This window comes from Papio anubis, chromosome X (genome assembly GCF_008728515.1).
Source record: "Papio anubis isolate 15944 chromosome X, Panubis1.0, whole genome shotgun sequence".
Lineage (NCBI taxonomy): Eukaryota > Metazoa > Chordata > Mammalia > Primates > Cercopithecidae > Papio > Papio anubis.
The window spans coordinates 34,954,692-34,966,772 of record NC_044996.1 but is presented as its reverse complement, the minus strand read 5'-3'; the positions used below and the strand labels follow the sequence as shown (position 1 = coordinate 34,966,772).

At 44.0% G+C, this 12,081-nt stretch overlaps 1 long non-coding RNA gene across 1 annotated transcript; it reads left to right on the top strand.

Moving 5' to 3' along the window:
* The first annotated feature begins 4,929 nt into the window (after positions 1-4,929).
* LOC116272061 lies at positions 4,930-11,295 on the top strand. Its single transcript, XR_004180792.1, has 2 exons — positions 4,930-6,138; positions 9,213-11,295. It is a non-coding gene; the product is annotated as an uncharacterized LOC116272061 (long non-coding RNA).
* Positions 11,296-12,081: the final 786 nt, after the last annotated feature.

The following is a 12,081-nucleotide window of genomic DNA, read 5'->3' as shown; positions in this document are numbered from 1 at the left end:
CTTTTGATCTTATTGTTGAGTTACTGCAGTAGCTGTTATTACTGCTTCTAACCGTCAATAACACACCAGTTGAGGGAGGAGGTAAAAATCTCCAAAGAGGAAAAAAAAGTAAAAGTAGAAGAAGGCCGGGGGCGGTGGCTCACGCCTGTAATCCCAGCACTTTGGGAGGCCAAGGTGGGCGGATCACCTGAGGTCAACAGATTGAAACCATCCCGGACAACATGGTGAAACCCCATCTCTCTACTAAAAATACAAAAATTAACTGGGTGTGGGGGCGGATGCCTGTAGTCCCAGCTACTCGGGAGGCTGAGACAGGAGAATCGCTTGAACCTGGGAGGCAGAGGTTGCAGTGAGCCAAGATCATGCCACTGCACTCCAGCCTGGCAACAGAGCGAGATTCCATCTCAAAAAAAAAAGTAGAAGAAAAGGGGGTTGCTAGTGGAGGATGTGAATTTTACATAGCTCATTGGATTATGTGGGATTTGATATAGATATGTCCTGCCCTTAGAATTCAAAAGCCATCAAGGAGTGGAGACACCAGGAGTCATTCTCTGGCCAGGGGAGGAAGGGGAGATAAGGGAGAAAGAACAACCAGTCCTCTGGAATGTGTTCCCAGCCCAAGCTGAACTATCTGTGTTCTTTGTGCAGGCACATTGTAACTTTCTGGTTTCATCTTGCAGCCTTTTGGCCCACGGGGTGGAGGTTGGGGAAAGCAATCTCAGCATCACCCCATGGTTATGAGAAATAGCCTTTGGTCTCCCAGTTCTGGAGGGATATAGAAGTCTCTGAGTGAATTTCATCTTAGCAGGAAGGGAATGGGCATAAGGAGGGGTGATGCTGATGTCATTGTACCCAGAGGGCACATACCCACAGAAATAAAAATGCCAAGGCCGGGTGCAGTGCTGCATGCCTGCAATCCCAGCACTTTGGGAGGCCGAGGCCAGAGGATCACTTGAGCCCAGGAGTTCAAGAGCAGCCTGGGCAACATAGCAAGACCCCATTTCTACAAAAAAAATTCTAAAACTTTAGAACATTTCTAAAAATTTTTTAGAAAAGAAATAAAAACGCCTCCAAGAATCTGAGATCACTGGACATTCTCAGTCAAGGTGACATCTGAGCCTTTAGGACCTCAGATTTCTTTAACCCTAATCCCATGGACAGCCCTGCAGCTTGGCAAAGGCAGCTCCCTACCTGGAGTTATGGGAAGAGTTATCCGAAGGTTCTCTAGCCCCAAATCTTTCCTTTTACCCCAGCCACGGCACCACCCTCTCTTTCTACCTGGCCTAAAATATCCACCATCAGAATCATTCCCCTTGAATCAGACAACAAAGTCAGAACGTTATTTCCCAGAGCCTGTCTCATTAGTAACCCCAAGGTCTTTATGCACAGCTACTATGTGCTCAGACCTGTTTCAGGCGCTATGTAGGCAATGACAAAATAAAATCGTTAACATTTACTTGACAATGAATATGTGCAAATGCTGTTCGAAGTGCTTTGGATGCATCATCTCATTTAATCCTCAGAGCAATCCTATGAGGTAGGTACTAGTTATCTTCACTTCTCCCCCATTTTGTAGATGAGGAAACAGAAAGGCTAAGTAACTGCCCAGGGCACATGACAACTTCGAATTCTGAAGGTAGGATTTGAATCTAGGCAATTTGACTCCAGAGCCAATAAGTGCTACAGAAAATGACCGATTCCCTGATGACAAAGAGAAAGAATAGACATGAAACAACTGAGAATAGAACTACATTGGGAATCAGAAAGCCTGTGTCCTGAAATCTGCTGTTCCAAAAAGTTGTCTTTGCAGCCCTGCCCGAGTCATAGCCCCTCTTTGGACCTCAGTTCTCACATTTGTAAAATAAGATGAGGCAAAATTATCATGTGTTAGGACAAGGATTCTCAGGGTTAAACTCTAGGGCAAGCTTGTCCAACCCACGGCTCCTGTGCTGCATGAGGCCCAGGATGGCTTTGAATGTGGCCCAACACAAATTCGCCAACTTTCCTAAAACATCATGATATTTTTTTTTTGCGATTTTTTTTTTTTTTAGCTCATCAGCTATAATTAGTGTATTTTATGTGTGGCCCAAGACAATTATTCTTCCAATGTGGCCCAGGGAAGCCAAAATATTGGCCGCCCCTGCCCTAGGGCACTGGCTACATATAGGAGGAGTCTGTAGGCCCCAAGAGTTGTGGAACAAAAAGCTGGAGTGTACTTTACTTACATGTGTGGTACAGAGGGCTAGATGCCAGAAATGAGGCAGAGGGGTAAGATCAAGCCAGAAAAGGGTGTCCATAACACATGGCAAAGCTGAGAATGGCAAGGAACAGCAAAGCAAGGCTAGTATGCTGAGATTTAGATGTAAATGAGGTCAAAGAACAAGAGAAGGTGAGACTGAAGGGGAACAACATAGGAGGCCATCAAGCTACAGAAGTGACCAGAAGGTGCCTGTACGGGTGGCTCCATCTACAGCAGAAAGGACTTTTAAAAGGGACCTCTCAATGCAGGCTGAAGTCACCATGAAAGGCTCAATAGAGAAGGCAGAAGTTTTTGTTGTTGTTGTTGTTGTTGGGTTTTTTTTTGTTTTTGTTTTTTTTTTGTTTTTGAGACGGTGTCTCGCTCTGTCACCCAGGCTGGAGTGCAATGGTGCAATCTCGGCTCACTGCAACCTCTGCCTCCCAGGTTCAAGCAATTCTCATGCCTCAGCTTCCTGAGTAGCTGGGATTACAGACATGTGCCACCACACTTGGCTAATTTTTGTATTTTTAGTAGAGACGGGGTTTCACCATGTTGGCCAGGCTGGTCTCAAACTCCTGACCTCAGGTGATCTGCCCGCCTTGGCCTCCAAAAGTGCTGGGATTACAGGCATGAGCCACCGCACCCGGCCAAGAAGGCAGAACTTAAGATGCTCCAGGTGCTAGGCAGAAAAGTTTGCTGACAGCTTGAGCACTGAGGCACTGAGAGACAGCACAGATGAGTTACGGATGAGGACAGAGAGAGCAGGTGACATCCACAAACCCTAGTGACCAGGAAGGAGTGAATAATGTGCCCAAGCTCTTCCTCCTGCAGTATGCTACTTGGAAGGAAAAGAAAAGTGGCAGTGAACGCCAGGAGAGCAGAAATCTGTTGGGCTTCTCTAAACTTCAGGCACAAGAATCCCTAGTCAGAATGACCTAGGAAAAAGAAAAAGCCACACTGGGGATAGCATCTGTCCTCACAGTGACCAGGAGAAGCTCCTAAATGGGGGTGGCAGGTGGTTGGCCCCTGACCCAGCTGGACACTGCCCACTTGTCCACTTGAGCATGAGAGAAAAGTATACACCAGCATGTGAGGAATAAATGAGATGCATAGAAAGTAGCACAAAGAAAGTGCTCAATAAATAGTGGGATTTTCAAAACTCCCATGAGAGATAAAGGCAAACTGTGAGTATAAGGTTCAAGGAGGAAGGCTGTAAGTCAAGAGCATGTGTAACAATCACTGATTCCTTGGCACCCACTCGCAGGGATGCTGCTTCTTCAGTTGGAGTGGGGCCCAGGAACCTGCAAGTCCAGAACCTTCCAAGTGACTCCTGGGAGGTGAGGGCTCCAAATACCTCGCTTTAAGGAAACTCTGCTGTAAATCACCTTGGGTACAGGGCATGGCTGAAACAGAACACCTGAATTGGGAAGCCATAAGAAATGGATGGCAGCTAGAGTGTGGATTAATAGACATTGGAACCTCAGGAAAGTGGGAAGGTGGGAGGGGAGTGGATGGTGAGAAATTACCTATTGAGTACAGTGTATACTACTAGGGTGTTGGGTGCACTAGAAGCCTAAACTTCACCAAGTATCCACACTGTATCACTCATATAAAGCTCTTGGCAAGAAGCATAACACATAGTAAGCACTCGATACATGTTCACTGTTACTGGTATTACTCTCCCTTCTGCACAAGAAGGCTGTCCTCCCCACGGTGTTAATGACCTGTGTTCCCTGCTCTTCATCAGTTTCCCTAAAGTAGGTGATGAGACATTCTGCAGTTACCCGCAATATGTCCATGTAATGCAACTGCACTTGTACCTCCTACATCTACATCTCGAATAATAAATAATAAAAAGAAATGGATGGTAGGGCAAGCGTGGTGAAGAAAAAGCAATTGGAATGATATCTAGAGAGAATCGTGACCACAGATGGAGGTATTTTTCTTCTAATAAACACTTCTAAGGTGTGAGCCTCCAATGAGGCCTCCAGCAATTTTTGGACAGTTCAAACCCCAGCTCTGCGATTAACTAGCTGTGAGGCCTGGGGCACATGGAGTCCTTTCTTGGAGCCTCCGTTTACTCCCCTAAGGACTAAGTGGTTGAACTAGACTTGAAGTCTAGGGTTATTTTTAGCCCAAGCATTCTTGGATTCCATTATTTCCTGAGATGATCTTTCAAAGTTCCCAGTTCATCCTAGAGTAGCCAGATTTTGCAGAGGCTAACTATAAGCCCTCCCTGAGTTGACCAATGGTGGCCCAGCCTTCACAGCAAGCCTTTTAGAAGCCTTTCAATATTGCAGAACACTGTCTTACTTTCAGATTGTTTAGAAACCTAAGCTATATTTCTCATTAAAAAATGCACAGGCTGGGTGTGGTGGCTCACACCTGTAATCCCAGCACCTTGGGAGGCCGAGGCGGGTGGATTAACTGAGGTCAGGAGTTTGAGATCAGCCTGGCCAACATGGTAAAACCCCATCTCTACTAAAAATACGAAAATTAGCCGGGCGTGGTGGCATGCACCAGTAATCCCAGCTATTCAGGAGGCTGAGGCAGGAGAATTGCTTGAACCTGGGAGGCAGAGATTGCAGTGAACTGAGATTGTGCCACTGCACTCCAGCCTGGGCAACAGAGCAAGACTCTTTCCAAAAAAAAAAAAAAAAGCACAGGTTGCAGATTTAACTAAAACTTCCCCACTCATTATTTCCTCCACTTCTAAAGAGAACTACCTCATCCCAAAGAGTTTCCTCCTTCCTCTAACTCTGAAGAAGCAAACATAAGCCATTTCTGTATAAAATAAGTCTCAGGATCATTGATGTTTGGCTTCTGGAGCCACAAGGACAAAAGGAACAAACATTCTTCACAATTTTAAGTTCTTTTGAAGAACTTAAAATTATGTCCTTCAAAAATAGGGCATGGCTGGGCATGGTGGCACATTCCTGTAGTCCCAGCTACTGGAGAGGCTAAGGCAAAAGGATTGCTTGAGCCCAGGAGTTCGAGGCCAGCTTGGGCAACACAGCAAGACCCCATTAAAAAAAAAAGGTTTTGGAGGTTTAGTGAGGATTTTCCCCCTTCTCTTTCCCTTAACGGGTTTCTGGATACCCCTCCAACTATCATAAATGAACAGTGAACTAAAGCAGAAACCTCTGTTCACATGCTTGATGGCAAACTCTAGAGAGGAAACTTTCCGTGCCTGATCTACTGGGTTCTGTTGCAAATCTGAGAAGGCAGATGCGCCTGTGCTCCCAGGACCCTTTCCTTTCTCCCATTAGCTCAGAAGACTCTCCCTTTGACTTACTTTCCTCTCCATTTTCCCAGGACAGTTGGGCTTATGGAAAGGGAAGATCTAAATGCAGCAAGGAAGAAGTATCACGATCCTTAGTTCATAGGATGGGCTAGTTAGTCCTTAGCTCATGAAGTTCACAGGCCAGGAAATAAGAAATAAAGACCTCGTTAATGTAAAAATGCAACATGACTTTATCAACTTTCTGTAGCAATATTTTTCTGAAATACACTGCCTCCTGTGCTGTTGCTCTTTTCTTACTCATATCTGGACTTTCCCAGGTCCATATCTCTTCTTTTCTTGTTCTCTTGTTTCTATTTCTCATTTTGAACATCTCCCTTATATGTTATAGTAGATAACTGAATTATATTGTTCTAAGTTTTTGTGTTTGTAGCAAGAAATATGGTTCAAAATGTTCAAATTAGATAGGTAAAGTATTTTTTTTCTACTTTTAAAAGTTCAAGCAAGTTGATTTAACAATATGGGGCCCTTTGTTAATTTTTTCTCCTGGGGCCTTGGCCTCATTAGATGAAACTCTCCCTCTTCCTATGAGGCTGGGAAATTTTTGAGGACCAGAACCTCAGACTAATGCAGATCTTGACAAGCTGTGTGGCCTAAGGTAAGTCATATAATCCCTTCATGCCTCAGTTGCCTGATTTACAGAATGAACATGATAATAGAAGGGTCTGGGGACAGAATTTAGGAGAGGAAGGGAATAGGTAGAATGAAAGAAGTATGAACATCATAATAAGTCTTTGTGTAGTGCTCTTGACTCTGATCCAGTAGTTTCTAAGCAGATGTGCTTTTGTCACAGAAAGAGAAATCTGGCACTTTGACCTTCTGAGAAGGAAGCATAACATAATTGTGAAAGGCTTAGGCTATGAAGCTGGACAAATCTAGGTTTGAATCCTAGTTCTTGTCAATTACTAGGTGTGTGATCTTGGGCAAGACACTGAACTGCTCAAAACCTAAATTTCCTTAGCTGATAAGTGGGGCTAAGTGTAGTACTTTCATCATAGGCTAACTGTGAAGATTCATTCATTTAATAATTGTTCATTGAGCTCCTGGTATGTGCTAAGAAGAGCCCAGAGCAGTGCTCAATAAAGAGAAGGGCCCTGCTCTCACAGACAACGTGGTGAACTAACTCACTGCATTAGTCCATTTTGCATTGCTATAAGGGAATATCTGAGGCTGGGTAATTTATAAAGAAAAGACTTTGATTTGGCTCATCGTTCTGCAACCTATATAAGACTGCCAGCATCTGCTTCTGGTGAAGGCTTCAGGAAGCTTCTAATCATGGCAGAAGTGGAGCTGGTTTGTGAAGATTACATGGTGAAAGAAAGGAAGGAGGTGGGCACAGTGCCTCATGCCTGTAATCCCAGCACCTTGGGAGGCCGAGGTGGGTGAATCACCTGAGGTCAGGAGTTCAAGACCAGCCTGGCCAACATGATGAAACCCCATCTCTACTAAAAATACAAAATTAGCTGGGCATGGTGGCGCATGCCTGTAATCCCAGCTACAGGAGGCTGAGGCAGGAGAATCACTTGAACCCAGGAGGCGGAGGTTGCAGTGAGCTGAGATCATGCCACTGCACTCCAACCTGGGCAGCAAAGTGAGACTCCATCTCAAAAAAAAAAAAAAAAGGAATAAAGAAAAGAAAGAGAAAAGAGAGGGGAGGAGGTTCCAGGCTCTTTTCAACAATCAGATCTCATGTGAAGTAATAGAGTGAGAACTCACTCATTACCACTGGTAGAGCACCAAGCCATTCATGCGGGATCCATTCCCATGACCCACACACCTCCCACTAGGCTTCACCTCCAACATTGGGGATCAGGTTTCGACATGGGACTTGGAGGGTACAAGTATCTAAACTATATCACTCATATAAAGCTCTTGGCATGAGGCATAAAACACAGTAAGCACTCAATACATGTTCACTATTATTGGTATTACTCTCTCTTCTCCACCAGAAGGCTTTCCTCCCCATGGTGTTAATGACCTATGTTCCCTGCTCTTCATCAGTTTCCCGAAAATAGGGGATGAGACTTCTGCAGTTACCCATACTCTCTCCATCAGCCCCCCAGTAACCAGCAGGTTTGTCCAATGGTTACCTGTATTGGGGGTTGGGGCCCATGGGTGTGTGAGGGCAAAGCCAACTGGATCCAACCTGTGCCCTTGGCCCATTAGCCACCATTGGATCAATAGGCCACAGATATGGCTTGAGTTTCAATCCCAGACTCCTGGGAAACTGATTGTCCCCAGAAAGCCTCTCTCTGGGTTCACAGAATGGAGTGACTTCTTTGGGGCAAGTATCAAGCCCAGGTGAGGCCGCTCAGGCTCCTCATTAACTGTATTTGTGACCACCCAGGCCCTGTGCTTTTAACCTTTCACCCGAGTCTGTTCTTAAACAGTTCAGACTGCTTTTTTGGACACTGCAGTGGCACAGCAAGGAAAATCCTTCCCCTTTCCTCTTCTCCAGAAAGGACTAAATGGCTTTCCTATACCAACAGCAGAAACTTTCATTTCCTTTGGCTATCCCAAAGGAACAGAAATGGGATCATGACTAGCTAATTGGTTAATGGTCGCTCTTTGTTTGTCAACATAAGGTGACAAGGGAACTCATATTTACTGAGGGCAACCTACTTGTGCCCACCAGTTACCTGATTTAATCTTTGTGACAACACTGTGAGGTAGGAATCATCTCCATTTTACAGATGAGAAAATTAAGGCTCAGAAAGGTTAAGGCATTCACCTATGGCCACATGGCTAGTAAGTAGCATTGTGAGGATTCAAACCCATATTGGACTCCAAAGCCCCATGCACTTTCTACTATATGGTACCAAAATATTTTCCACATGTGTACATATATATCTGTCAGTCCAGACACTCTGCCTAAGAGGCTGAACCCTTGGGCAGTATGGCCTTTGATGGCACACTATACTTTCCCCTTGTATACTTTCTTCTTTCCCCTTGAACCAGATGCCTTGCTCCTTCATTAGGAGCCTGGGAGACAGGTTTGTCCATATAGTGCTCTGGCTTCCCAGCCCCAAATGCCAAGCTTCAATGCATCCTTAAAATGGTGCCTGGGCTGTCCTGCCATACCCTGGTCAGGTGACCAACAGAGCAGGGCCTAATATCGTGAGGAACTCCCGGTTTCCTGCTGCTCTCCGGTACAACCTTCCCAATTCAGACACTTACATTCCAAATTTAAGACAGTTTTACCAAGGCAGGAATTTTGTACTGAATCTGGATGAAAGCACAGCTGCAATGTGCAAACTTATGGCACAAACCTTATACTTCCAGAGGGCTTTGTACTCTTCAGAGCACATCCCAACAATGCTGTAGCATAGACAGCTAGGAGAGAAGCATTTTATTATTCCCACTTTGCAGATGCGGCCAAAGAGGCATGGGAACATGCCTAGAGGAATCCTGTGAGGGCAGAGAGTTGGAGCTCTGCCTCTGAAGTGACCTTTAAATAATGTTGCAGGGGAGGTCTTGTTTTTAAGCCCTGCACAAGACTCACTTACATGATGACAATTACTATACTTATCACAAATCTCTAGCAATAATTGCTAACATCTCTCAAATTCTTACTGTGCTGGATACTGCTACATGTTTTATTTCTCAGGCATAATTGAATTTGATACTCACCATCCTGAAAAGTAGGTACCATTGTTACTTCTTGTTTTGCAGATGAGAAAACCGAGGCTCAGAAGGCCTAGATGACATACTCAAGACCATAAAGCTAGAAAGTGGTAGACTGTGGACATGAACCCAGGACTATGCTCCACTAGATCATAATGCCTCTAACACTGAATCCAATATGAAAGCCACTAGCCACATGTGGTTGTTTAATTTTAAATTACTTGAAATAAAATAAAATTAAATACTCAGTTTTTCAGTTATGCTAACCACCCTGCAAGGGTTCAGTAGCCACACGTGGCCAGTGACTATCTTATTGGACAGCAGAGATAGAGGTCATTTCCATTATCACAGAAACTTCGAGTGGACAGTGCTGGTCTAAATGCTCTTAAGGTGGGTCCTCCTCAGACTTCTACTTTGGGAAACTGTTATTAGTTTAAGGTAGAATCTCATAATCTAGGGATGATTGACATTTGGGGCTGCAAAATTCTTTGGTGGGAGGTAGGGGATGGCTCTTCCTGCTCATCCTTGGATGTTTAGCAGCATCCCTGGGTCTCTAACCACTAGATGTCAGTAGCATACCTTGGCCCCAAAAATGTCTCCAGACATTGCCAAATGTCCCCTGGGGAGCAAAATTATCCCCCACATGCCCCTGTCACCCTCCAGTTGAGGGTAAGTACTATACATGCATTTGAAGTAATAGCATACAACAGGGGCCCGCAACCCCCAAGCCACAGACCACTACTGGTCTGTAGCCTGTTAGGAACTGGGCCACACAGCAGGAGGTGAGTGGCAGGTGAGGTGAGCTCATCCAGCTGGTAGGAGAACAAGTACCTACCTTGACCCTGAGGTACTGGGTCAAGGTAAGTACTATATATGTATTTACTATATATGTATTTGAAGTAATCAAATGGCAAGCCTTCACTAACTTAACTTGATCTTCTGAAAGCAATCCAATTCACTAAAACTAATTTCTTCTAGTGAATTATAAAGTTTATAGCAATTTGAATTGAATGGGCGGTTTTGATAGCTATTGAAGATTTCATGAAAGAGTAAAGCAGTAGAAGGAGAGTAAAGATGCCAAGAAAGGATTACTATAATACATTGTAGGATTCATTCCTCAAATTTGCTATCCATTGACCATAACTATGAAACTGTGAAGGAAGGATAAGAAGCAGATTGGTTTAAAAAGCTAAAAGAATGCTAAAATAGAAAATCAATTAGGAAATGACAGGGGCAATCACATCGCATTTTACATTTTGGTTACTAATTTCCAGAAATAACACACAACAAAAAATTGTGCTATATGAGAAACTGAGGAAAGAATTCTAAAAATGCTAAAGTTGGTACAACTGAAAATGCACTTTCAAAGGATTCAAAAGAAGCTAGTGCACAAAAAATAAGTATATGAGGTGATGGATATGTTAGTTGCCTTGATTTAATCATTCCACAATGTATACATATATCAAAACATCAGGTTCTACACCATAAATATACACAAATATTCCATTGTCAATCAAGAAAATACATAAATTTTTTAAAAGAAACAAATGTAAGCATTCCCATATAATATGCTGAAATTCTGGCTCCTGATGAAATAATATACTTTTCCGCATTTTTCATATGTTTCCAAGGAAACCAAACCTCCCTATAACAAATGGAACATCCCTTAGAATGCTGCTAAAGACCAAATGAAACCTGTTGACTACATGTTTAGAGAAATCTCCAAAAGCTTTTAAAATCATTTTCTTCTAAATGAATTTTTGCAAAGACTTAAATACTTTATGTTCTAAATAACTGAAAGAAAAAACTTTAGGTAAACTGGTAAATATGGCAAATAATATATTCAAGAAATTACCCAAGAGCCAGTTTCCCCCTAATTCCCTACAGAGGGTGAGGCCAGGGGCCTGGGACAGTACCTCCTCCCTCCGACCCCTACACTGGTACCTGCCACTCCAATGGCACCTATCAATCCTCCTATTGCTCTCATGAATGAAAAATGCAACTGAGTGAATGCAAGCTAGCAAAATGCGACGCCCAGACTGAGCCCCTTGCCAGGGGAGTTAACAATCTTTCTTCTAAAACTAGGGGAAAAAAAAAAAAAAACAGGAAAGAAGGGAGGGAGAGAAGGAAGTGAAGTGCCACAGTGATCTCTAATGACCACATTAAACACTCCTAATTATAGTGAGGAGTGGAAGTTGGGTCTGATCTGGCAGGCTAAGCTGCAGCTACACATTTTTGGTGCTTTCGAAGGGCCTAAATTTGCCTTCCCCAACTGGAATGTCACATAGAGTCAAATTTCATGTTCATCATTGTTCTCTCCATGCAGCTAGGTATGCCACAAGGTCTCGGGTTCTGAAGAACTGGTTACAGATGCTATGGGGAGATGGGCCCAGGTCAGTAGAGGGCACTTCAGGGTTGGCTGTCTTCTAGCATCTGAATTCCAGGGGGCTACTCAGGGCCAAAAGAGAATGCATGGATCCCCAGAATACCAGCAACTGGACCGCATTACAAGTCAATATTTATGGCTTCTAATCGCAAATTGCAACCCACACTGCTTCCAGGGGCATCAGGGAAGTTTTGCAGCCAAGGGGAGCAGACTGACACATAATTTACAATAGTAATTCCCTGGTCAGGTGTCAAGTACCTGTTGCAGAAGCTCTCAGCCTCGCTTTCCTGAATCCTGTTCTTGGAGTAGGAGAAGCTGACTAGCATGATGTGAGGGGCTCACTATCCTGGCTAGATCCCCAAGATTACCAGCAATCACTGGAGTGACACAAAAGCATCCAGGTCCTGTTGAAATACACATTATCAGGAGTTAATCATTAATGTCTACTAACCTGTCATCACAGGTCAGTTGGCTAAGAGCTAGCCCCTGGGCCACAAGATGGCAATGTGTTGGCCAAGAGGAAATCCACGG